We start from the raw sequence: 23,081 nt of genomic DNA on the forward strand, positions 1-23,081 counted from the left end.
TTATACAAATTAAAATGGTGCTTTACCACTTTTGCATTTCAATAATGTCTGCCCTTAAATGATGTGCAGTGGCTTTATGGATTTATCTTGTAATGTAGACAGAAATCTATTTAAGCTATATTTAGCAGTTGTTATACCCAAGGTCAGATTGGGACAGAAAATAGGTTGCACCAAAATAAAAGTGTTTCTCAGTGGCGAATCAGGCGATTAAAATATGGTCAAGATTTGCAAAATGGGGTTGTTTTGAACCTGTAAAGACACTGTTCATTTTAGTGCTTTTTAAGGTATGGGAGATTACATGTATTTATGCTTGGAGCATTTAATATCTGTGGTAAAAACTGGAAAATCATCAGTAAAATATCAGCCCACTAAACCATTAGAGAGACACACAAACTGCCGAAAAAAACCAACCCACGTGTCGACCTGTCAGATCACCCCTTCTGGCACTGCTAGATTGCCCTATAGGCCAGTCTGACTCTGTTCATACTTCCTGCACATTTTCTAGACCGTGCTTGCTTCCTAGCAGAACCCAAAAGTATGCAAATTATCACGACAACCCCTATCTAGCCATGCATTTCTCCACATATGAAATGCTCAAATGTGTCCATGCCCACTTCCGTGCATCCTGCCGGAAGAGGGTCTGAGGAGACACATTGTAGCAAAATATTTGCAGGGGGCACATGGCCCCCCACTGCCCCGGGGACTGCCACACCATGGAGCTTTTTTTTTAATGTGTGGGGGGGCCTCCAAGGCCCTCCTAAGCCCCGGGGACTGCCACGCCCGTGGCTATTTTTAAATATTTGCAGGGGGCAGATGGCCCCCCGCACCCCCGGGGCTTGTTTTATTTTTTAAAAGAAACTGTGTCGGGAGCTCTATCCCTCCCACACACCTCGGGGACCACCACCTTCCCAGGGCATTAAGTATGTAAATGCAGGGGTCCGTAACGGACCCCCGAGCCCCAGGGACCACAACCTCCCCGGGGCTGTGCACATGTTGGGAGGGGGGCCACACGGTCCCCCTCCTGGAGCCCTTGAAGGCCCTGGGGACCAGCACACCCCAGGGCTGGCTCCTGCAGTGTCCCAGGGTGCCCATCCCCGGGACACTGCTGTTTGCAAAGACAGGGCGGGAGCCGTGCGGCTCCCGCCCTGTCATTGCAAATTGGTTTGCTTCATTGGAGCGAGAGCAGGGAACCCTGCGCTCGCTTCAATGAAGCAAAGCAGAATCGCATCTCAGCAGCTCCCCATGTGGAAAAGCAATGCCTGCTCCTGCAGGACGCAAGGAGCCGGTGGGACCGTGAGGGCATTGGGACTCCCCCTACGGTACCCAGCGGATAGGGCCTGCCCAGGGGGATGGGGTCCCCGGGGCTAAAAGTGGCCCAGGAGGGGGGCCACCCAACCCCCTCCCCAAAAATAAAAAAAATTAAAATAAATAAAGGCCGTCCCTGGGGGATGGGGTCCCCGGGGCCAATAGATGCCGCAGGAGGGGGGCCACGCAGCCCCCTCCATAAAAAAAAAGATATGTGGCCATTCCCCGGGGAATGGGGTCCCCGGGTGTGGAATTGGCCATGGGAGGGGGGCCCACGTGGACCCCTTCCCGTTCATATATATATATATATATATTTTTTTTTTAAAAGGGGTCAGGCCCTGGGGATGGGGTATTCAAGTGGAATTAATTCCCCAACTTAAAACGTGCCACAGGGCGCATTTGCACAGTGTTAAAGGGAGGGGGCAAGGCCTGAGGTGACATGTGGGCAAACAAGCCCTGTGGCGCGTTTTAAGTTGGGGAATTAATTCCCCATCAATCCTAAGGGCCCCTGGGGGCCAACTAGCCCACCAGGTACCTCCAGTAAGCGACACAGGCCTGCGTTGCAGAGAGGTGGTCCAGGCCATGCCCCTTTTTACACCTCTCTGCAGCGCAGCTCCGTGGCGCTTACTGGAGGTACCTGGTGGACTAGTTGGCCTCCAGGGACCCTCAGGATTCAAGGGGACTTAATCCCCCAACCTAAAACATGCAGTGGTGAAGGGAGGTGGCGGGGCCTGAGGTGACATGTGTGCAAACACGACCTGTGCCGTGTTTTAAGTTGGGGAATCAATTCCCCTTCAATCCTGAGGGCCCCTGGATGCCAAGTAACCCACCAGGTACCTCCAGTACGTGCCACAGGCCTGCTTTGCAGGGAGGTGGGCCAGGCCATGCCCCTTTTTACACCTCTCTGCAACGCAGCACATTGGCGCTTACTGGAGGTACCTGGTGGGCTAGTTGGACCCCAGGGACCCTTATGATTCAAGGGGACTTAATCCCCCAACTTACAACGCTCTAGGGGGCACGTTTGCAGACTGGTGGAGAAAGGGGGCACGGCCTTTGTCTACCTCTCACCAATCCCACTGCATGGGGCTTACTGGAGGTAAAAGGTAGGCTAGTTGGCCCCTAAAGGACCCCCAGCAGTGAAGGGGACTTCAATCCCCATCCAAGAGCGTGCCAGGGAGACAGATTCCTCATTTGCAGAAGCCCTCCAGAATCTGAATTCGGAACCTTATTCTCATCCTTCCTTTGCACCGGTACACATAAAGCGTATCCTGTGTATGCTGGCCTCTGTGTACACTCTGGGAAACGATTTTCCCAGCATGGCAGGAGTCTCACTTTAGTTAAATCACATATAAATGCAACTGACTTCGATAAACATGACACAGATGTTGCAGCACTATCAAACTGCAGACCAATAAGGTGGTGCTGAACTTCTAGAAGAATATTTGGTTAAAATACTGAGCAACGTTTGTGATGTTTCTGATATTCTACATTTACATCAAGCCATCTTCAGATCATTCCATGGAGCCAAAATCAGTTGCCTTGCCATGCTAGACAACCTTACGGCTGGTGTTGATGTCACAATTGCCAGTCCATAACATTGCTTGACCTCTGAACAATGATCTACCTCTACCGCCTTGATCAGCTCATGGCTAGACAGGTGGCAGTTGAAGCTTGGGACAGGTTCATTACCTTTCTGTTTGGCTGCTCTCCATTAGTAATAATTTCTCTCCACTCTCTGTGTCCAGTTTGCTTATTTGATGTGTTTCCCAAGAAACTTAATGATGGGAAAAATGAAATCCTGCTCCCAAGAACTTCATCATTCCCATCGATTGACATCTTCTGGCCTAGTAAAATGGACCCTTTTCCCTCACCCCTCAGTAATTTGGGAGTTCAATTATATTCAGTCCTTCCTTTGTGATCTTCATTGTAGGTTTGGAAAATGCTTCCGCCTGAGGAAAACATTGTTTATGACCTTGTCGGCCCACACCTACATTAGGCTAATTCTCTATATCTAGGCTCATCTCCTTCCCATCTTAAACGCCTTCAAGTGATCCAGAAGCATACTGGGAGGCAGAGACATGCCTTCATGGCCAACAGACAGAGGCCAAAAGGGCATGAAAGACAAAAAAGGGGGGCAAAAATAGAGCACTGATAGGTGCAGAGAGTCACAGATGTAGCACATATAGAAACGTTCAAAGCATCTGAGAATCACAGAGAGACACAGTTAAATTTGCCACATGCTGACATAAATTAGATACTGACAGGGATAAACAATCTACAGAGAGACCCAGAACCATAGTTTGGTACAATAAGGCTATGGTTATGAACAAGGGACAACGAGATTGCTCAATTGAAGAAAGTTGAGTCACAGATATATAAGGTAAGACAACAAGAGAAATGGATGGAAAAGAGAGAGGTACAATTGGGGTGGGAAATAAAAAATGCGATCTAAAAGATTTTTATGGAAAACAGAAGATAAATGATGAAGCACAGAAAAATAGAAAAAAGTCCCAAAAAAGCAGAGGCGAGGTTAATGAAAACATATGGGCATATATACACAGTCAAGCCACATACAGACACTTGGGGACATAGAAGAAAGGACGACCTTTAGAGAAGCACAGACAGTGCAAAGTAATATAGAAATTAATCGATACGGGATGCATGGCAACTTTGATGAGCCTCAGATAGACATTGTACACTGAGAGATCCAGTGGGGTCACATAAAGTTACAGATGAAGTAAAGAGAGACATGAGGCAGAGAGAAACACTGATTGAGGGCACACTGGAAAAGAAGAACCCAGATGAGGCTCAGTGAAACAAATGTGGGACACATGAAGAGACATAACCATGGAAAGACACATATAGGACACATGGTATGAATCAAAGGGCACCTAGAGGCAGATGTCGAATTGGTAAGACAGGATGGCACACAGGGTGACAGTGAAAGTAGAAACATATGGCACAAATAGACACAGAAGAAGCATAGATTCATGGTTTGTAGGTCAAGCAGTGGTTCCTTCTTTTGCACTACTCTGATAGCAACAAAAAACCTAGCCAAAGGTCAATGTGCCATGAAAGTGAGTAGAAAACCAACGAAGGGGGAAATAGGTTCGGAGAGGCTATTCTCAGACAACAACAGCACTCCCTATGGCGAAATATGAGAAAAGCTAGCAATGTACTCTACATTGGATGGGGCAGGCTGAAAATGTAAAAACCAAGATGAGGAATCAGAAGCAAGCTAAGGGCTTCATTTAGAGTATGGCAGATGGGTTACTCCATTACAAATGTGAAGGATTTCCATCCATCTTATTGCAGGTACCATAGCATATGACCCACTTGTACTAAGGCAGATGGGATATCTGTCATGTTTGTGACGGAGTATATGGTCTGCCAAACCCTAAATTAGGCCCCAAATGTTTCAAAACAGAAACAAAGTGGCATAAAGGAACACTGATAAGGAGTTATATGGTAGAATTGTATCTCAGTTGCTTTGATGAGTGGCGAGTGACTGAGTCAGAATTCTTTATTAAAAAAGACTTTTGTTAAGGAATTGGTGGAAGTTACTTAGAGAAGTCCACTAGTGTCCATGTAGGCCTTTGTGGTAAAAACGGCCAAAATATATTGCTAGCATGTGAGACAGCGAGTGAACCTCCATGCAGGAGGTAGTGCAGATGAAATGTGGTGCTGCCCCATGGTGCACGCTTAAGCTTTATTTATAGCCCATTCTCTTTCGGTCATTCATTTTGGTAGGCCAATCAGGCTAGAGGTGCATCAGGTTGCAACACAGGAGTGATAGTAGATGTGGAAGCTGAAAGAGATGGGAGTGCTTTGTAGCAAACAGTCTATACTAAGGCAGAGTGAAAGCTACAAGAAACACAAAGTTCTGATTGCACCAATGGATAAGACACAGAAATGTGTGAGGGACATGTGCTGTACATACCGATGGATGATCATAAACTTTGTTTTGTGTAGACATTAGAGGATTAAAAACCATTATTATTTGTTTCATTTCTATATATGTCTCTTCTTCCTCTATTATAGCCGCGATTTTGGAAAATGGCAGAAGAGTTGCTCCACTGAGTTATTTTCTGTCTCTATGAGACTACTTGACCCCCCAAAACCCATGTTTTGACACCAAAATGAAGTGTCTAGGTCTCATGGTTACTGAAATATTACATCATCACTGCAACACATCCACCAATTTTTTAAAGTGTCATCCAGACACATTTGGCCTAGATTATCAATGTCTACCCAAGCTAAATTACTTCTCCAATGATACAAAAGCACAAATCAAAATTAAAAACGCTGGACAATAATTTATTTGCAGAGGTATATCAAGGGGGAAGGACAATTAGATCTGTGTCAATTTTAGTTAGAGCATGCATTACCACTGGCAGTTTACCTTTGCTTGTGAGTACACAGTTACAGTACATATGTGTGTATTGCCTTGGTACTTGAACGGCCATGCTACAATGCTGATGTTGAATATGTGTCATCTGTTTGGAGACACAATTTAGCTATTTTACGAAGTCTCAGAGCATGCAAGTTAGATAAATAGCTAGTAGATGGCATCCGTGACATAAACTTGTATGAAGACAGATTTATCAGCCGGTCTAAATCAATTATACATGAGTTGTGCTACACTAAATGTCCTTGAATTTACAGTAATATTATACAAATTAAAATGGTGCTTTACCACTTTTGCATTTCAATAATGTCTGCCCTTAAATGATGTGCAGTGGCTTTATGGATTTATCTTGTAATGTAGACAGAAATCTATTTAAGCTATATTTAGCAGTTGTTATACCGAAGGTCAGATTGGGACAGAAAATAGGTTGCACCAAAATAAAAGTGTTTCTCAGTGGCGAATCAGGCGATTAAAATATGGTCAAGATTTGCAAAATGGGGTTGTTTTGAACCTGTAAAGACACTGTTCATTTTAGTGCTTTTTAAGGTATGGGAGATTACATGTATTTATGCTTGGAGCATTTAATATCTGTGGTAAAAACTGGAAAATCATCAGTAAAATATCAGCCCACTAAACCATTAGAGAGACACACAAACTGCCGAAAAAAACCAACCCACGTGTCGACCTGTCAGATCACCCCTTCTGGCACTGCTAGATTGCCCTATAGGCCAGTCTGACTCTGTTCATACTTCCTGCACATTTTCTAGACCGTGCTTGCTTCCTAGCAGAACCCAAAAGTATGCAAATTATCACGACAACCCCTATCTAGCCATGCATTTCTCCACATATGAAATGCTCAAATGTGTCCATGCCCACTTCCGTGCATCCTGCCGGAAGAGGGTCTGAGGAGACACATTGTAGCAAAATATTTGCAGGGGGCACATGGCCCCCCACTGCCCCGGGGACCGCCACACCATGGAGCTTTTTTTTTAATGTGTGGGGGGGCCTCCAAGGCCCTCCTAAGCCCCGGGGACTGCCACGCCCGTGGCTATTTTTAAATATTTGCAGGGGGCAGATGGCCCCCCGCACCCCCGGGGCTTGTTTTATTTTTTAAAAGAAACTGTGTCGGGAGCTCTATCCCTCCCACACACCTTGGGGACCACCACCTTCCCAGGGCACTAAGTATGTAAATGCAGGGGTCCGTAACGGACCCCCGAGCCCCAGGGACCACTACCTCCCCGGGGCTGTGCACATGTTGGGAGGGGGGCCACACGGTCCCCCTCCTGGAGCCCTTGAAGGCCCTGGGGACCAGCACACCCCAGGGCTGGCTCCTGCAGTGTCCCAGGGTGCCCATCCCCGGGACACTGCTGTTTGCAAAGACAGGGCGGGAGCCGTGCGGCTCCCGCCCTGTCATTGCAAATTGGTTTGCTTCATTGAAGCGAGAGCAGGGAACCCTGCGCTCGCTTCAATGAAGCAAAGCAGAATCGCATCTCAGCAGCTCCCCATGTGGAAAAGCAATGCCTGCTCCTGCAGGACGCGAGGAGCCGGTGGGACTGTGAGGGCATTGGGACTCCCCCTACGGTACCCAACGGATAGGGATTGCCCAGGGGGATGGGGTCCCCGGGGCTAAAAGTGGCCCAGGAGGGGGGCCACCCAACCCCCTCCCCAAAAATAAAAAAATTAAAATAAATAAAGGCCGTCCCTGGGGGATGGGGTCCCCGGGGCCAATAGATGCCGCAGGAGGGGGGCCACGCAGCCCCCTCCATAAAAAAAAAGATATGTGGCCATGCCCCGGGGAATGGGGTCCCCGGGTGTGGAATTGGCCATGGGAGGGGGGCCCACGTGGACCTCTTCCCGTTCATATATATATATATATTTATTTTTTTTAAAAAGGGGTCAGGCCCTGGGGGATGGGGTATTCAAGTGGAATTAATTCCCCAACTTAAAACGTGCCACAGGGCGCATTTGCACAGTGTTAAAGGGAGGGGGCAAGGCCTGAGGTGACATGTGTATGTAGGTGTTTTCACTGTATTCTAAGTGTCTTTTAGCAGAGCACTGGCTCGAGGCCTGGTTAGTCAGAGTCAGTTACCATCAGTACCCGTCTGAAAAAGTTGTGGGAACAGGATGATTTTGCAACAAGGCCTCTTTCTGCTCTTCTCTTCGTTCTTTCTGCACATGTCTTGCTTCTTCCTGCACTTTTCTTTATCTTTGTGGACTTCTGTTGCTTCTTTCTGCATTTCTTTTGCTTCTTTCTGTGCGTTTTTTCTCCTTTCTTCACATGTCCTACCTCTGTAGGCATAGTTAGAAACTAGCATTTAAAAAACCTTTGAAATTCACTTAAAAAACCATAGGTTTCAGGCACGTTATAGTTAGAAATTAGCATTTAAAAAACCTTTGAAATTCACTGAAAAAACCATAGGTTTCAGGCATGTTATAGTTAGAAATTAGCATTTAAAAAACCTATGAAATTCACTGAAAAAACCATAGGTTTCAGGCACGTTATAGTTAGAAACTAGCATTTAAAAATCCTATGAAATTCACTGAAAAAACCATAGGTTTCAGGCACGTTATAGTTAGAAACTAGCATTTAAAAAACCTTAAAAATTCACTGAAAAAACCATAGGGTTCAGGGGAGTTATAGTTCGTTGGACATTTCACTCGTACAAAACCAGTGAAATTCACACGTTATAGTTAGTTCAGCTATCTAGAACTCGCGCCCCCGCAATGCACTGCTGATGACATCACATATTACATCACTCATGAAATGGTCAGTGACATCACTGATGACATCTCAAATGACATTACTGATGACATCACTGATGACATCATCCAGTGACTGTGTGTTTCTGTAAAATTTAAATATTTTTTATATATATGGAAAGACGTATTGAAGAATGAGTGGGTGTATGAGTGTCTCAATGGATGATTTAGTAGGTGTGTGACTGACTCTAATTGAGTGATTAAACATATCTTACTAAATGCATGGGTTAAGTGACTAAATTGTGTGAATCTCTGTATCCATCTGTCTGTTGGAGTGTAAGCGGCTGCATGGGTTTGTGAATAGCTACATGAATGTCTATATGAGTTATTGATTGGTTGTCTGAGTATCTGTATGGGTGCCTGAGTGTTTGTGTGGGTGGGATGTGTGTGACTCTGTGCATAGATGTGTGAGTGGGTGATTCACTGGGTGCATGGTTTCAAGAGTGCATCTGTGATGGACTGTATGGGTGGGTGAGTACGCGTATGAGTGTGTTAATGAGTGAATGTATATCTCAGTGGTATATGTGTGAGTAACTACATATGTGAAAGGCAATATATATGTGTGTTAGAACATTTAAATGGCTATAAGTGAGAGTGTGTGACTGTCAGATTGGCTGTATGGATCAGTGTGTGCTTGCATCAGTGATTGTATAAGATCATAAGAATGTGCTAGTGTTTGTATGAGCAAGTAAGCTGGTGTGTGTGTATACCTGTATAGGTGAGTAAATGGGTGTGTGATTAATTATTTGCATGACTGACTAGGTGTGTGAGTACCTCTATGGATGAGTGGTGGTGTGTGAGTGTCTATATAGGTGTATGAGTGCATATGATAGTCCTGTACTGAGTGACCGTAAGTATGAGTGACTGTACGGGTGAGTGAGTGAGGACTAAATTGTACTTTATCCCCCATCCCGTAGTCTGCCACGAGGCACGTTTGCAGAGTGGTAGAGAAAGGCAGCCACGGCCTCCGAAGACGTCTTAGCAATCCCACTGTGTGGGACTTACTGGAGGTAAAAAGAGGGGTAGTTGGCCCCCAAGGACATCCTTGGGGGCCAACTTCCCAAGCTATTACCTCCAGTCAGTCCCACAAAGCAGCACTGGTAAGTACTCATACCAGGCCATGCCCACTTTGCCCACCACTCTACAAACACGCTCCCTGGCATGCTCTTGGATGGGGATTGAAGTCACCTTCACTGCTGGGGGTCCTTTAGAGGCCAACTAGCCTACCTTTTACCTCCAGTAAGCCCCACGCAGTGGGATTGGTGAGAGGTAGACAAAGGCCATGCCAAATTTCCCCACCATTCTGCAAAGGCACCCCCTGGCGGTTGCAAGTTCGGGGATTAAGTTCCCTTGAATCCTGAGGGTCACTTGGGTCCCACTAGCCCACCAGGTACCTCCAGTAAGGGCCACAGGGCTGCGTTGCAGAGAGGTGTAAAAAGGGGCATGGCCTGGACCACCTCTCTGCAACGCAGGCCTGTGGCGCTTACTGGAGGTACCTTGTGGGATAGTTGGCCCCCAGGGGCACTCAGGATTGAAGGGGAATTAATTCCCCAGCCTAAAACGCGCCACAGGGTGTGTTTGCATAATTGTCACCTCAGGCCCCGCCCCCTTCCTTCACCACTGTGCAAACGCACCCCCTGACGCGTTTTAAGTTGGGGGATTACGTCCCCTTGAATCCTGAGGATCCCTGGGGTCCAACTAGCCCCCCAGGTACCTCCAGTAAGTGCCACAGAGCTGCATTGCAGAGAGGTGTAAAATGGGGGTGGCCTGGATGACTTCTCTGCAACGCAGCGCAGTGGCGCTTACTGGAGGTACCTGGTGGGCTAGTTGGCCCCCAGGGGCCCTCCGGATTGAAGGAGAATTAATTCCCCAGCCTAAAACGCGCCACAGGGTGTGTTTGCACAATTGTCACCTCAGGCCCCGCCCCCTTCCTTCACCACTGTGCAAACGCACCCCCTGACGCGTTTTAAGTTGGGGGATTAAGTCCCCTTGAATCCTGAGGATCCCTGGGTTGCAACTAGCCCCCCAGGTACCTCCAGTAAGTGCCACAGAGCTGCATTGCAGAGAGGTGTAAAAAGGGGGGTGGCCTGGATGACTTCTCTGCAACGCAGCGCAGTGGCGCTTACTGGAGGTACCTGGTGGGCTAGTTGGCCCTCAGGGGCCCTCCGGATTGAAGGGGAATTAATTCCCCAACTTAAAACGTGCCACAGGGCGTGTTTGGACACATGTCACCTCTGGCCCCGCCCCCTCCCTTCACTAGTGTGCAAACGCACCCCGTGGCACGTTTTAAGGTGGGGGATTAAGTCCCCTTCAATCCTGAGGGTCAATGGGGTCCAAGCAGCCCACCAGGTACCTCCAGTAAGCGCCACAGAGCTGCATTGCAGAGAGGTGTAAAAAGGGGCATGGCCTGGATGACCTCTCTGCAACACAGCACAGTGGTGCTTACTGGAGGTACCTGGTGGGCTAGTTGGCCCTCAGGGGCCCTCCGGATTGAAGGGGAATTAATTCCCCAACTTAAAACGTGCCACAGGGCGTGTTTGGACACATGTCACCTCTGGCCCCGCCCCCTCCCTTCACTAGTGTGCATTTCTTCCGGTATTATCATATTTGTATACCTAGTTAGGACTAAAGAACAAAAGGTGAGGGAAAGAGAAGAACCAAGCTACCAGAGATTTAGAGAAAAGAAAAGAAAGATATCATGAAAAGGATATCATAGTAAAATCAAATTTCAAGGTACATTTCAAGGTAGAAGTACAAGACACAAAAGTTGAAGGCAGAGGAGGGGAATATAAGAAAGGAATATAAGAAAGGAATATAAATTCCACAGCTCAATCCTCAGTCATACCCCCATATCAATGGGGCGACTAGGAAGGCAACAGACAAATGTAATATATCAGTGGGAGAGCTGATGCAAATAACGGCCAGTAGTATACCCACCAATAAAAATAGGTGGAGTCAAACTCTCTCTATAAAGTTTATTTTGATTCGGAAATTCCCCTAAGGAGAGCGCTTCCCCATCCGATAATATCTACAATTGTGAAGAATAGAAGTCAGAAATAGTTTCGCAACTGTGACATCAGCTAGAGTTAAGTAAAGTTAGAATGGCAGATCCCATGTGCTGTACACTTACATTTTGTCAGGTAGCAGCGTTGTTGAAATAAGGATAACGATCACTCGATAGATGGATAATGCATGTCCCACTTTGATAATGTTCCGCTCTACCACTATATATACTATGTAGGTTCAATATAAGTCCTATGCAGAATATTCTACAATTAGAGAAAAGAAGATGAGCTAAAATGAGACAGAGCAGAAGTGTCCTTCCATAAGAACATAGCAATAAACTTTTTCATCAGCTTTTATTTGAAAAAATTAAGATATACATAGGTTTTGCATACCATAAATGTCCTAATGTGAAATAACATGCCTTTCACATCGGTCACACCAAAACCTGTTGGGAAGGTGAGTGACTCCCCCTGATAAGGGATATTTCCGACGGGCTTATAAGAGCCGATACACCTGCAAGATAATCAGGTGTTCAAATAAGTAGGCACTCTAATTCACATCACAAGATACAAATGCTGCATTACGCAAATTGGCTAGCACAGCTCTTGAGAAATCGTACCCACCATAGATGGTATATATCATCTTACCTATAATGAATCTAAGCCAAGCAGACGTCCAATTGTGAACACCATAAGCAATACAACCCAATAAGGCAGGAAAACGACAGCCTATAATCAAGGGCCATCAAGGGCTCCAAGAGGGGGGCCCCCCTCCCAACATGTGCACAGCCCCAGGGAGGTGGTAGTCCCCGGGCCTCGGTGGTCCATTACAGACCCCCGCATATACATACTTAATGCCCCGGGGAGGTGGCAGTCCCTGGGACGTGTGGGGGGGCTCAAGACCCCCACACGTGATTTATTTTTTTAAAACAAGCCCCTGGCTGCGGGGGGGCCGTTTGCCCCCACAAATATTTAAGAAAAGTTACCGGGGGTGGCAGTCCCTGGGGCTTAGGGGGGCCTTGGAGGCCCCCCACACATTACAAAAAACAAGCCCCGGGGGTGGCAGTCCCCTGGGCCTCGAGGGTGCTGTGGGCCCCCCGCAAATATTTAAGGAAAGCCTCGGGGTGGCGGTCCCCGGCCGCAATTACAATATGTCATGCCTCCGGGACTTGCCCCACCCGGGGGCTAAATAGTAACGAAGCGAGGTAGGCCGCGCTTCGTTTTTTTAATATTCTCGGCAGGATTTGCGGACCCTACGCGACTTTTGCCGGGCTAAAAAAAAAGAATGCTTTTTTGGGCCCTTAGGGTCCTTGTGGGACACCCTGAGCAGGCCTTGGGGGTCAGGGTGTTTCTACCCTGTCCCCTTTTCTTGTTTTTTGCCTGTTTTTTTCTGTTTTCTTGTGACTCGGTTTGGAGTGTTGACAGCCAATTAGAATAAAACTCGTGGTCAGGAGGGTCCTCGGATCCACCGCGCCTCTAAATATCGAAACTTTTACTTTTTAATTTTCTCAGCAACTACTGAATGGATTTACACCATTTAAAAAAAGGGCGCTTTCTGAACCAAGCAATACCTTTTTGCCAAACTTGGTGTAATTCCGTTCAGCAGTTTGAGCTGTAGCCATGTCTAAAGTTTCCAATGGAAAATTTATTTTCCGACCTCATTGTTTTTTAACTTCGGATTTACACCACTTACCAAAAAGAATTCTGTCTGAAACAAGGGCTACCTTTGTGCTAAATTTGGTGTAATTCCGTTCAGCAGTTCGGGCTGTAGCCGTGTCTAAAGTTTCCTATGGAAAATAACATGGAGAAAACATGTTTTGGGACCCCCCCTTTTTTCTCTGCCCCTGCTTACTGAATCACCCTGAAACTTTCAGGATAGGAGCTGACCGGAACGCCCCACTAGTTTTGAGAATTTCGCCAAAATTTGTCAACCGGCGACAAAGTAATTGGGAAAAGAAAAAACGCTTTTCCTATGGAAACTAGGTCCTAACTATAACTACCTACTGGCGACCGCCAGTAGGTAATATACATATATATATATATTCACTGAAAAAACCATAGGTTTCAGGGGTGTTATAGTTAGTTCGAAATTTCACTCGTACAAAACCAGTGAAATTCCCCAGTTATAGTTAGTTCAGCTAACTATAACTCGTGCTACCCGCAATGCACTGCTGATGACGTCACATATTATATCACTCATGACATGGTCAGTGACATCACTGATGACATCATCCAGTGACTGTGTGTTTCTTTTAAAGTTTAAATATGTTTAATATATATAAGGAAAGGCATATTGAAGAATGAGTGGATGTATAAGTTTCTGAATTGATGATTTAGCAGGTGCGTGACTGAGTCTATAAGTGAGTGATTAAATGTATCTTAATGAATGCATGGGTTAGTGACTAAACTGTGTGAATGTATGTATCCGTCTGTCTGTTGGTGTGTAAGTGGCTGCATGGGTTTGTGAATAGCTACATGAGTGTCTATATGAGTTATTGATTGGTTGTGTGAGTATCTGTATGGGTGCATGAGTGTTTGTGTGGGTGGGGTGTGTGTGACTCTGTGCACAGATGTGTGAGCAGGTGATTCACTGGGTGCATGGTTTCAAGAGTGCATCTGTGATGGACCGTATGGGTGGGTGAGTCTGTGTATGGGTGTGTTAGTGTATGTATATCTCAGTGGTACATGTGTGAGTAACTACATATGTGAAAGGCAGTATATATGTGTGTTAGAGTAGTTAAATGGCTATAAGTGAGAGTGTGTGATTCTGAGAGTGGCTGTATGGATGAGTGTGTGCTTGTATCAGTGATTGTATAAGAGCGTAAGAATATGCTAGTATTTGTATGAGCAAGTGAGCTGGTGTGTGTATAGGAGAGTAAATGGGAGTGTGATTAATTATATGCATGACTGACTAGGTGTGTGAGTACCTCTATGGATGAGTAGCGGTGTGTGAGTGTCTATATAGGTGTATGATAGTCCTGTACTGAGTGACCGTAAGTATGAATGATTGTACGGGTGAGTGAGTGGATGTGTGTGTAGACCTAAGAATCAGTGAGTGGGTATGTAGTTATTGGTGTTGGAGTGTCTGGTTTTGAGAATGGTAGTCTGTAATTTAGAGTGGGTGTATAAAAAGTTATATTAGGGTGTGAGAAGATGCATGAAATGATCACATGGATGATGTCATCAGTGATGTCATTTGAGATGTCATCAGTGATGTCACTGACCATGTCATGAGAGATATAATATGTGACGTCATCAGCAGTGCATTGCGGGGGCGCGAGTTATAGTTAGCTGAACTAACTATAAAGGGAGAATTTCACTGGTTTTGCACGAATGAAATGTCCAACTAACTATAACGCCCCTGAAACCTATGGTTTTTTCAGTGATTTTCAAAGGTTTTTTAAAATGCTAATTTCTAACTATAACATGCCTGAAGCCTATGGTTTTTTCTGTGAATTTCAAAGGTTTTTTAAATGCCAATTTCTAAATATAACGTGCCTGAAACCTATGGTTTTTTAAGAGAATTTCTAAGTGATGTCATCAGTAATGTCTTTTGAGATGTCATCAGTGATGTCACTGACCATTTCATGAGTGATGTAATATGTGATGTCATCAGCAGTGCATTGCGGGGGCGCGAGTTCTAGATGGCTGAACTAACTATAACGTGTGAATTTCACTGGTTTTGTACGAGTGAAATGTCCAACGAACTATAACTCCCCTGAACCCTTTGGTTTTTTCAGTGAATTTCTAAGGTTTTTTAAATGCTAGTTTCTAACTATAACGTGCCTGAAACCTATGGTTCTTTCAGTGAATTTCATAGGTTTTTTAAATGCTAGTTTTTAACTATAACGTGCCTGAAACCTATGGTTTTTTCAGTTAATTTCATAGGTTTTTTAAATGCTAATTTCTAACTATAACATGCCTGAAACCTATGGTTTTTTCAGTGAATTTCAAAGGTTTTTTAAATGCTAATTTCTAACTATAACGTGCCTGAAACCTATGGTTTTTTAAGTGAATTTCTAAGGTTTGTTAAATGCTAGTTTCTAACTATGCCTAGAGAGGTAGACCATGTGAAGAAAGAAGAAAAAACGCACAGAAAGAAGCAAAAGAACTGCAGAAAGAAGCAACAGAAGTCCACAAATACGAAGAAAAAGTGCAGAAAGAACCAACAGAGGAGCAGAAAGAGGCCTTGTTGCAAAATCATCCTGTGCCCACAACTTTTTCAGACGGGTACTGGTGGTAACTGACTCTGACTAACCAGGCCTAGAGCCATTGCTATGTTAAAAAACAGTTAGAATACAGTGAAAACACCTACATACACTAGGGAACACTATGCGTTGGGGTACCCCTGTGATTAGCTTGACGTCCTCTGTAAGGCCCTAGTACATAATAGGGCAGGGGAATTAAAACTACCTCTAAGTCAGAGGTGCAGAAATATGCTACTTTAACTAGTAGTCGCGTTTGCAAAGTGGTGGCGAAAGGGTGCTGGGCGTTCAACCAACGCTCAGGAATTCAGCTGCGTAGGACTTACAGTAGGTACCAGGAGGGATTCTTGGCCCCCAAACTCCCTCAAGACTAAATAGGACTTCATCCCCCATTCCGAAGTCTGCCACGAGGCACGTTTGCAGAGTGATAGAGAAAGGGGGCCATGGCCTCCGAAGACGTCTTAGCAATCCCACTGTGTGGGACTTACTGGAGGTAACAAGAGGGGTAGTTGCCCCCCAAGGACATCCTTGGGGGCCAACTTCCCAAACTATTACCTCCAGTCAGTCCCACACAGCAGCATTGGTAAGTACTCGTACCAGGCCACGCCCACTTTCCCCACCACTCTACAAACGCGCTCCCTGGCATGCTCTTGGATGGGGATTGAAGTGTCTTTCACTGCTGGGGGTCCTTTAGGGGCCAATTAGCCTACCTTTTACCTCCAGTAAGCCCCACACAGTTGGACTGGTGAGAGGTAGACAAAGACCATGCCCCCTTTCTCCACCACCCTGCTCCCTGGAAGATTGTTAGTTGGGGGATTACGTCCCCTTGAATCCTGAGGGTTCCTGGGTTCCAACTAGCCCACCAGGTACCTCCAGTAAGCACCACAGAGCTGCGTTATCGAGAGGTGTAAAAAGGGGCATGGCCTGGACCACCTCTCTGCAACGCAGATCTGTGGCACTTACTTGAGGTACCTGGTGGGATAGTTGGCCCCCAGGGGCCCTCAGGATTGAAGGGGAATTAATTCCCCAACTTAAAACGTGCCTCAGGCCCCGCCCCCTCCCTTCACCCCTGTGCAAACACGCCCGTGGCATGTTTTAAGTTGGGGCATTAAGTCCCCTTCAATCCTGAGGGTCCCTGGGGTCCATCTAGCCCACCATGTACCTCCAGTAAGCGCCACAGAGCTGTGTTGCAGAGAGGTGTAAAAAGGGGCGTGGCCTGGACCACTTCTCTGCAACTCAGTTTTGTAGCGCTTACTGGAGGTACCTGGTGGGCTAGTTGGCCCCCAGGGACCCCTGTATTGAAGGGGAATTAATTCCCCAATTTAAAACACACCACAGGGTGCGTTTACAGAGTGTTGCTTGGAGGGGGACGGACCTCCCTCACAATCACGGTGTTTTAAAAAAAAAAAAATTGGGAAGGGGGGTGTGTGGCCCCCCTTCTTTTTACCCCATTTAAAAAATTCATATATATGAACGGGAAGGGGGCCGCGTGGGGCCCCCTCCCATGGCCAATTCTGGCCCCAAGGACCTCAACCCCCGGGGCATGGTCACATATTTTTTTTTTATGGAGGGGGTTGTTTCGCCCCCCTCCTGAGGCCTCTATGGGTCCCGGGGACCTCATCTCTCAGGGCTGGCCTTTATTTTATTTATTTTTTGATTTTTGATTTTTTGGGGAGTGGGGCCGCATGGCCCCCCTCCCGGGCCACTTCTAGCCCTGGGGACCCTATCCCCCGGGGCACGCCCTATCCGTTGGGCACCGTGGGGGGAGCCCCAATGCCCCCACGGTCCCGCCGGCTCTCTGTGTCCTGCAGGAGCCGGCATTGCTTTTTCCACATGGGGAGTTGCTGACATGCAGCTCCCCTTGTGGAAAAGCAATTCTGCTTTGCTTCATTGTGGGACCCCCTGAGCAGGCCTAGGGGGTCCCACAAGGACCCCCAGGCCCAATTTTTTTTTTTTTTGTAAAAAGTCCGAATGCACGCTGGGTGTGTGAGTCCAGGCAAAAAGTATTTTTTAAAAATCAGGCAGGGGCTCCCCCACTTTATCTAAATGAGCACCCGTGTGGGCCAGGTTCCTGGGGCAATCCTATAATTATATTGCGGGATTGCTTTTGGGCAAGGGGAGCTGTATTTTAGCAGCTCCTTTTGCCCAAAAGCAATGCTGGCTCCCGCAGGAGGCAAGGAGCCAGCTGGGACTGTGGGGGCATTGGGGCTCCCCCCACAGTTCCCAATGAAGAGGCCAGGCTCCGGGGGATGGGGTCCCCGGGGCCAGAAGTGGACAAGGAAAGGGGGACCACGCGGCCTAATGATCAATAAATACATTCAAGAATTGGGCATGCCCCGGGGGCGAATATAAATTAATGGAAGTGGACTGTTTTTTTTAATAGAAAAGTTTCGAGTGGCGATCCTAACGAGGTGCTCAGCATGGCCCCCTAGTGTGAACGCGCTGGGTCCGTGGCTCTCAGCGCGGCCCTCTAGTGTGAACGCGCTGGGTGCGCAGCTCTTGGCGTAGCACCCAAGTAATTCACAGGTCTTTAAAATACCATTTACCTGTAAATGAGGCCTTGTGGTGATTTCACCTCTTCTTAGAGCCCCTGCATCTCCACTCTGCCTAGGACTGGAAGAATTAGCCCCCCCCCCCGAAATTTTTATCAGCCGCCCCCAAAATTTGGCTCTAGTTGCGCCCCTGACTGGCGTATGCCAGATCTGCCCACTCTGCTTACGCTTACAGAATTCCGTAGATTCTATCTGCCGTATGTCAATGATCCAGCTGTGGGGCTGGGAATATCTTGCAGACAGGATGCTGGGCCTTTCCTGGAGCTTGGTTTGCAATACTGACGCTCCGCCGGGGTTGCCACTGGTTGGCAGCCAATTAGAGCCAAGCTTGTGCTTGAGGGTTAGGCTCCGCCAACATATGTACTTATCCAATCAGTCCGCCAATCCCCAAGCACTTATAAATTGATTATACACTTTCCTTGCAGTACTCTAATCATCCAGTCTCTACCCATGTACTCATAGAATGACCCAGACAAAGTTACATAACCGAGGTCGTTCCTATTGCCAGAGGTAACATGGTTACGTGCGCAGTCAACAGCACAATGTAATGTGGTAGGGACCAGAGCCATCATGCATACATATTAAACACACGGACACAGTTAGATGGATAGTGGAACTGGCTACGGGCACGTGCGCTCGGCCCCTTTTTATTACCAGGGTCACATGTCCAGTGACGTCTGAGCTGGATGAGTGTGGGGTGAGTGTAAGCCAGCCCTCAGGGAATGGTTGGTGCTGACAACAACTACAACAGTGATAATCGGATCACACACAGAGATTCAATCATAAAGGGTCCATGACTTGTGGGGCACTAAGGTAGGGGTACCAGATCTTAAATCACACAGAAAAAAATAGTATCGAAAAGGGTCCATGACTTGTGGTGCACTAAGGTAGGGGCACCAGAGATGAGCGTGCTGATATGAAGAAATTGTTAATGTTCCTTCGGGATATTCCTGCTGCATATGGTGACATTGTTGCGTCCGGAGTCTACAGCATGAAAGACATTCATAAAGGGTCCATGACTTGTGATGCACAGAGTCAGTGGCACCTGAAGAGCTCAGCTTGTGCACAGCCAGCGATGATGGCATGTCCTTGCAGGACAGGATTGGATTGGATATGTGTGAGACCTGCTGACCGCAGTGTATGCCGAAGGCAGTGGTCAGCAAGGGCCTACAACCACGTGGTGTTGACTTGTGGTGTACTGAGTGGTCAGCATGTGCGCAGCCCGCGATGATACGTTTTTCGGGCGGCCCGCACTGGGAGCAATGTTTTTTATCTAATGAATTCTGCGTCAATAAGGCCACGTGGCGGTGACTTGTGGTGCACTGAGTTAGTGGCATCAGAAGCATTCAGCGTGTGCGCAGCCAGCGATGATGTGTGTTGTGGGCGGGCCGCACTGGGAGCAATGTCTATTGCCTACTGGACTGAGTCATCTGCAATCGCAACTCGATCTGAATTGTGAGCCCTGCTGTCCGCAGTGTAGATGGAAGGCAGTAGTCAGCACAGACATCAAGGAATGCTTTTTTGTCACTTCCTCTTGACAAAATTTAAGGACATAGAGTACAATTCTCTCTGCAATTAATAAATCAAGACTCAATTCAAATTGTGAGCCCTGCTGACCGCAGTGTAGACATCTGGAACAAAAGATGAAATATGTATGGAATACATTGTCAAAATGTGTAGGTTTCAAGGACGTCATAGTTAGTTGCCTACTGGACTCTGAAATTAATTATTCAAGACTGAATTTGAATTCTGAGCCCTGCTGACTGCAATGTAGGCCGGAGGCAGTGGCCAGCAAGGGCCCACAGCCACGTGACGTTGACTTGAGCTGCGCAGATTGGGAGCATTTGGTCTTTTTAACCGATTGTACACTCTTACACAATTTGCATTGGCACTAATCTTGAATTGTGAGTCCTGCTGAGCGCAGTGTAGGCCAGAGGCAGCGATCAGCAAGGGCCCACAGCCACGTGGTGTTGACTTGAGCTACACAGAGTTAGTGGCACCTGAAGTTCTCAGCGTGTGTGCAGCCAGCGATGATGAGTGGTCCCGGCGGGCCGCACTGGATGCAACGTCTGTTGCCTACTGGACTGCGTCATCTGCAATCGCGACTCTATCTGAATTGTCAGCTCCGCTAACCGCAGTGTAGGCCAAAGGCAGTGATCAGCAAGGGCCAACAGCCACGTGGCAGTCACTTGAGCTGCACAGAGTTAGTGGTACCTGAGCACTCAGCGTGTGTGCAGCCTGCGATGATGCATGGTCCGGGCGGGCCGCACTGGTAGCAATGTCTTTTACCTAATGAATTCTGCCTTAATAAGGCTATGTGGCAATGACTTGTGGTGCACTGAGATAGTGGCACCTGAAGCACTCAGCATGTGTGCAGCCAGCAATGATGCGTGGTCCGGGTGGGCCGCACTGGATGCAATGTCTGTTGCTTACTGGACTGCGTCATCTGCAACCATGACTCTTTCTGAATTGTCAGCCCTGTAGGCTGGAGGCAGCGGTCAGCAAAGGTCAACAGCCACGTGGCGTTCACTTGAGCTGTGCAGAGTTAGTGGTACCTCAAGCACTCAGCGTGTGCGCAGCCAGCCATGATGCGTGGTCTGGGTGGGCCGCACTGGAAGCAATGCCTTTTGCCTAATGAATTCTGCCTTAATAAGGCTATGTGGCGATGACTTACAGTGCACTGATTTAGTGGCGCCTGAAGCACTGAGTATGCGCGCAGCCAGCGATGATGCATGGTACGGGTGGGCCGCACTGGTAGCAATGTCTTTTGTCTAATGAATTCTGCCTTAATAAGGCTACGTGGTGATGACTTGTGGTGCACTGAGTTAGTGGCACCTGAAGCACTCAGCGTTTGAGCAGCCTGCGATGATGTGTGGTCTGTGCGGGCCGCACTGGGAGCAATGTCTCTTGCCTACTGGACTGCGTCATCTGCAATCGCGACTCGATCTGAATTGTGAGCCCTGCTGTCCGTAGTGTACATTGAAGGCAGTAGTCTGTACAGACAACTCTGCAGTGCTGTGCCACTGGGTTCGCAGGGGGCCTGTGTCGAGGAGGCCAGCGGTCACGGCGGCGGCCTCATGGCAGGGTGAGGGCCGCTGCTCTGGCAGACACATTGGCCTTCCCAGAAGTGAACCATGCCCAGAGCCCCGGCCTACTTATTCGCACTTGTACTCTGGAGTGGCGTTCGTTGGATCACTCCGCTTTCGCTTCCGCTTATAGGAGAGGAACGACACAGCTACATGGCCGAGATCTTCCCCACTGCCTGAGGTAACATGGTTGCGTCCACTGTCCACAACAGTACAAACACCAGCAGTATATGTACACATGGAGAGGTCTGTGTTCTGCATAGTGAGGTCAGTCCAGCACATTACCGCTACACTTGGCATTGTGTGCATTGTTATTGATGGGTGACTTGCCTCCTTCACACATACTTCCCACGTCTCCCAACATTCAGCTATTGTGTGGCTGAGGGGCCATGCCATTTTGGGAAGGTCCGCTGTTCTGTTCTGCGCTGCCTTGGTGGAGTAGGGGGGGTGGTCCGAGGGGGAGGTCCTGAGGGTGGTGGCAGTGGGTGTTGTGGTCTTCTTGGGTGTCGGAGCTGCATGGTCAGTAGCTCTATGACATGTGTTGGTCTTCAGATGTGGTTCTGGGCTGGGCTCCCTGTAGGTAGTCGTCCTGCTTTACACCAGTAAAAGGCAGATGTTAAATTCCTACTGCTAACGCGGCTTATCGCCTGTTTTTGGATCGCATCGCAGATTTCGCTGGTTGTTGAAGATATCGGAAAGTAGTGTTTTCATGTTTTTTTTGGCACGGGAACGCCTATTCTGCATTTCATTGACTTTAGTTGTCGCTCTCATTAGTGGCGATGTTTTTTTGAGGAAGCTATCGCTGGAAAACTGGCGATATCGTCAGTTTTCACCAGGTTGAGAATGGGATGATAATTCTTTTGCTGCGGTAAAGGGCCGATAACTCAGCGATAAGTTCTTGAGAATACATCCCATTGTTTTTTTTGTTTTTTTCGTCCGGATTCGTGCACCCAGACGCTTTTCAAAAAACAAATAGTACATTTTTGTGGCCCTGGGGCTTTTTCTGGGATCCCCTGAGCAGGCCTAGGGGGTCAGGGGGTTTGTACCCTGCCCACTTTTCTTGTTTTTTCATCTTTTTTCTTGTGATTTGCATGTAGCTACAACAAAGTCCTAATAAACACCAGGGCTCATTTTAGAGTCACCCTATAACCCAACAGTTGGGACTTATCGTCGAGTTATCGGCAGTTTAGCGCAGCAAAAGTGGTGAAAGAATTATTACCCCATTCTCAAGTTGGTGCACACTGCCACATTGCCCACAGGCTGACGGTACCAACACAGCGGACAATCAACATCGTTACGCACACAAAGCTGCTGGCTGTGCTGCACCTGTTGGCCTCTGGTATCTTGCAACCAACAACTGCGAGAGTCGGAGGAGTCTCACAGCCAGCCATATTAAACTTCCTCACACGTCTTGGATGCATGTCTACAAAAGCAACTTAGGGCTCCTGCATCAGCACCACCCGCTTGTCCCAATTCATAGTTTTCCTGCACAACCAACCCCAACACCAGCCGTTGCTTGACGACTCTTTGCTCCAGATTGTAGTCACTGAAATGGGGATGCGCCAGGTCAGGAAGTCTAGTAGTCAACAGTAGTGGAAAAACAGTACTTTATTAGAAAAACATTAAATTAACAACACAAAAGCATCAAACAACGAGTGACATTGCCAACGGGGAACATCAACTTGTGGATCGAAATAACTGTAGATCGTCCTTGAAATCCCAAAAGTCTGTATTTAAAAACCTGTTGAATAAATGAAGAT

This window comes from Triturus cristatus, chromosome 8 (assembly GCF_964204655.1).
Source record: "Triturus cristatus chromosome 8, aTriCri1.1, whole genome shotgun sequence".
Taxonomy (NCBI): domain Eukaryota; kingdom Metazoa; phylum Chordata; class Amphibia; order Caudata; family Salamandridae; genus Triturus; species Triturus cristatus.